We start from the raw sequence: 5403 nt of genomic DNA on the forward strand, positions 1-5403 counted from the left end.
GGTTTTCTTCTACTTGCAAATGTACTTTTTCTGCCTCATTCTGGAAGGATGTTTTTTCTAGATATACAATTATTGGTTGTTGTTGTCATTATTTTTATTATTAATAGTATTGTCTTTACCACCATGAGAATGTTTCTGAATTTTCTGGGCTCCATGGATTCTGATAAATCAGATATCAGTGGGGGCTGGGGATTTAGCTCAGTGGCAAAGCGCCTGCCTGCCAAGCGCAAGGTCATGAGTTCAGTTCCCGGTACCGGAGAAAAAAAACCAAAAAAAAAAAAAAAAAATCAGATGTCAGTGGATATCTCTGCGTTATGTTGATTTTCTCCTGTTTCTAAGATGTCCTCTTTATCTTTGGCTTTCAATTTTTTACTATAATGTGTCTCATTTTATTTTCCTTCTTCTTTACTTTCACAGGCACCTTATATCTACTAATGTGTATTGATCATTAAATTTGGGAAATACTGAACTCTATTAACATTTTCTTTAATTCTCTCATTCTGTTATTGCAATTACACATATGTTGTACTGGTTAAAATCATGTAACACATTACAACCCCTCTATTCTTTATAAAATTATTTTTCTCATTGTCTTTCATCTCAGATAATTTTTATTGATGTGTGATCAATTACTTTTTACTCTGCAATCAGTTCAGATATTAAATGCATCCAAGAGAAATATCTGTGTCAGAAACTTTATTTTTCAATTCTATAATTATCAAATAGTTCTTTGTTATCATTTACATTTCTTCATTTGATACATCTCTTCTGACACAGAATTAGTTTCCCAGATGAAGAACAGGACCAGTATAAAATATCAAATGAATTAGGAGACAAAGAAAACATACCTATTTTGTGGATGTGACTATGTAATATATGTGGAAATATTTTACCATTTATTTGACTATGAGAACTTCACTACTATTTGGTTATATTATTAAAATGTTATGGAAATGCTATGGTACTTTAGTTACTAGGTAACATGATTCATCAACATAACTATTGTTAGTTTTTGGCAGTTATCCATGCTATGAACTTATCCTCAATTATCTAACTCCAAAAGAATCTTAATTAGAAACGAACATTGGGGAATGTTTCATAGATGCATTTCATACCATCATGAAGCATTGAAATAATTTTACCACTATCACAGCATTAAGAAAAACTAGAGAGGTGCACCCATAAAACATAGAAATGTATTAATTTAATCAGATAATGGTCCACATAATGCAGATTTAATTATAAATATTTTAAAGAAAAGATGAAGTATAGCAGTATTTTATCCTTAAAATACATTAACAGATGAAATTAAGCTGACATCTATTTATTGTTACTTGATGAAGTTCAACTATAGAAATACTTTAATAATAAGAATAAAATTTTTATTGCTTTCATAAAGAAACAATTTTGACCACATGTTAGGTATGCTGATAATGCTCTAGAATAATGTAAGTTAATGCATATTCACATTCTTGAAGATATATGTATATATTTATATACATATGATTATATATATATATATATATATATATAACCATATATAGCATACAACCGGTGTTTTATCTATTAGGTAATCTCACTTTCCTCAACCTGGAAGTAATCCACAACATTCTTTGCAGCCTTCTAGATACCTCAAAGTTCATGAGATAAAATTCTACACATAGATCACAGAAGATGTGTACGCAGTACATGATTACTACGGCCTGGATAATTCACAACATGTTAGAAATAGAGAATTTGGAGGGAATTGGATTCCTAACATAATTTCTTAACAGTTTCAATTAATGCTTGCTGAAATTTACAGGACACAAGCATATATACTGTAACACAAACCTATCTTAAGAAGAATGAATTCAGTAGAAATAAATGGATAAAACCTTTCTAGACAGGAAAAAGTATTAGATCAAGTTAAGTCACATGTGTTTTCTACTTAAATTTTATTTTCCTTTAAGGCATTAAGTTTTACCACCATTTTTTTTCATATCATCCCACCACCACAGATTCTCTACTTTCCTTTATTAATTTCCAGCTATCAATGCCACAAAAATATTTCCTCATTTTCCCATTAACTTAAATTAAAGATGAAGTATAATTAATATGATAATGCTGATAATAATGCTGATAATATAATGATGCTGATAATAGGATTTCTCCAGAGCAAAGATAAAATTTATCTCAGTAGATTAGTATTCCCCAGCAAAATATTTTTAGTGTCTGTGAGAAAGATAATTAATCTGTTGCACTGACTTGGAAGATTAGATAGTGGGAGTAAATATCTAGTTCTTTCCCATCAACTAATGTTGTGAAAGCCCCAAATCTTTTTCCAATATTTTTGTCATTTACTAACAGTACAATGATTTCAGTAGAGATTTGTCTTTTTCTTTCTTGTCAAGTTTTCATTCAGCACATGCAAGTGGTCAGCAGCTATTTGTGAATTTACATTTCTTGTAGCAGAAAAGCAAATTATGTCTTTTAGTATAGGAAAATTCACGAAGCTCTCTAGATTAACTTACTTCTGTTTTCTCCCCAACCTTCTAACGTTATTTGAATCTATGTTCTTCTCAGGTCCTGCTATATGCAAAACTTTACAAAACAATTAAAAGATTGGACCAGATTTGCCCCATTGTGATTTCCTAGGGAAAGTGGCATTTTGCTTCTAAAAGAAGCCAGAAATTATGCACAAAGACAAAATATCTTCACCACAAATTTGCATGAACATATAATGCTTTCCTTGAAAGCAAGTTAAAAAAATTAAATCCTAAACTGAGTGTTGTGAATATCTAAGCAAACTTAAAAGAACTTATACCCTCATTGTATGAGATAATGAATTTTTTATAGATTTTCTTCCAAGTTCCATTGCTGAGCAGTATTTATTGATAATTTTGAAGTCTTCACACTCTTTAAAAAATTTCAAATATTTTTTTCTTTTTTGAACTTTTATTATATTATAATATCTGATAGTTTTTTGTGGTATGACACTTTCAACTGTCCAGACAAAATTGTATTGTCATAAGGAGATAATTCAGCTTAGTTAAAATCTTCCAAGTCTTTTCTTGGAAGTTTCAAGTCTTCCAAGTCTTTTCTTGGAAGTTTCTTAGCTGTTCTCCCTCTTTTTCCTTTGTTTCCATAAAGACAGCTGGTTTTCTAAGTCACTCTGCCAAGATACTCCCTTATGGTTTGATTTACTCTTTGAGGTTAAATCACTTCAGAAAAAGAGAACTTTAGAGAAGAGTCCTGCTTAAAGTTATTCTACTGACTTTACTTAGTGTTAATAAGCCACACCAGTCCACAGGTGTACCTAACTTGAAAGACATCATAATTCCATTTGTGTCTTGCCTGAAAGGTGAAATGAGTCAGAATTCAGAGCTGATTTACTTGGAAAAATGTTTGTTTGTATATGTATACATGTAAGTATTTGTGTGCATATGTACAAGTGTATGCATCTGTCCTATGTATGTATCTAATACACTAGCTATTTTAATATTTATTCTTAAAGATGCAGTACTAGTACCATGTCTATTAACATCAAAGCTAAGCATGTCTGCACTTATTATCAATTAATATTATCTCAAAAGCCCTTGATTATGTAATTTTATACAGAGTAAATTTTTTAAAAAAATTTCAAATGTTTAGATTAACTAGAATTTCATGAACAATTAATTTGAATGCTTGTGAAAATAAAATAATCAAAATTTTAACACTTCAAGAAATATTTCATATTTATTAATTAGTAAATGTAAAAAATACATGTGGAATCTATCATTTTCCTAAATGAAAAAAACAGTCAACAAGAGGAGATTCTAGATAAAGAGATAACGCATTCTGTAACAATTTAATTAAAACTAGTTTAATATTGAAAAATAAATTTTAAATTAAAAAATACAAAAATATATAACATAGGTAGTGAAGTATACAACATTGATGAATTATAGACATAAATACACTTTTAAAATTGTCTGAGAAACAAAATTTTCTGAGTAATTATACACAGAAACAACTGAGAAATTTTGAAATTTTTCAGACAGATACCCAGAAGTTTAAGCATAGAAATAACCAGGAAACCATAAACATTTTAAACATTTTGGGAAGACTTAACATGTTTGCAATGAGAAAATCTGTTAGGCCTGTGTTTACCTTAGTAGCACTTCTTTAATGTCTTGTCTGCAAAGGTCATAGGAGAAAGGCACTGATGTTTAAAACTACTTCAACATTTTGCTTCCAGCCAGTCCCAAGATAATTGTTACAGTCTCCAGCCACATGAAGTAGGAATCTGTGAAGCTGAGCATGTTGGCTCACTCTAATGCCAGATCTCTGGGAGCCCGAGGAAGAAGGAGTACAAATTTGAGGCTAGCCCAGGCAATTTAACAATTTATGAAGAACATGTCTCAAAAAAGTCAAATTCATCCTTCTCTTCTCCTTTCCCCCATTCCAGTTGTTCTTTCCCTTTGAGTGGCTTCTTTCCCTTTCACATTATCTATTGTACCTTTGGATTTATTTACTCTTTCAGTTTCTTACACTAGGGAGATATGATATTTATCTATGCTGGTCTGATTTATTTCAATTGTGAATATGGTCTCTAGTTGCATCCATTTACCTACAAAAGCCTCGAGGTTATCTCTCTCTACAGCTTAGTAATACTCCATGTTATGGTTTGTGACTGGGGTTCCCCTAAAGCCTCATGTGGTCATGGGGCAGGCTTTTAGAGTTTGATTGACTATGGGTGTGAGAGCTCCACGTGCCCTGGGGTGGATAGTTTACATATGTAAGGGAGAGGAAGAGGCTGCTTGCCACCACTCCTCCCTTTTTAGTGCTTGTTACTTTGGCTGTGTTATGCCGCCATGAGCTGTAGCCCTCTGCCATGTGCCACTCTGCCTTGTAACCTGCCAAGTATGGACTGAAAGCTCCACAAACTGTAAGCAAAGTAAACCCTTCCTTCCTTAATTTTGGGCATCAGGTAATTTGTCCCAGCAAGGAGAAAAAGTAACTAAGACAGAATTTGGTACCAGAGGAGTGGGGTCGTTGCTGAGACTATACCTGACCATGTGGTTCAAGAGCCTTGGGAAATGGCTTGTGGGAAGATCTTGGAAAGGTTTGGAGATGTCACCTGAGAGAGTAGAGCTCGAACGCCTTCGGCTGTTCTGTTTGGGAGATTCTGGTCAGGGGTCAGAAGACCAGAAGACTGCTAGAAATCCTGCCAGTAAAGGCCAGGTTCGGGAGGTTTCTGTTGGGAAGAAGGACTTCATTGGTTGTTGGACTCCAGATGATGTGTGCTATGGCTGGGCAGAAAGTTTGTCTGCATTTTGCTCATGTCCAGAGACTTTGCCTAAGACTGAGAATAAGGGTGGCAGCAGATTGGTTAATCTGGCAAAAGAAATTTCAAGGCAGTCAGACGTTGGGGAAGTG

This window comes from Chinchilla lanigera, unplaced genomic scaffold (assembly GCF_000276665.1).
Source record: "Chinchilla lanigera isolate Chin_1 unplaced genomic scaffold, ChiLan1.0 scaffold00006, whole genome shotgun sequence".
In the NCBI taxonomy this organism is placed as follows: domain Eukaryota; kingdom Metazoa; phylum Chordata; class Mammalia; order Rodentia; family Chinchillidae; genus Chinchilla; species Chinchilla lanigera.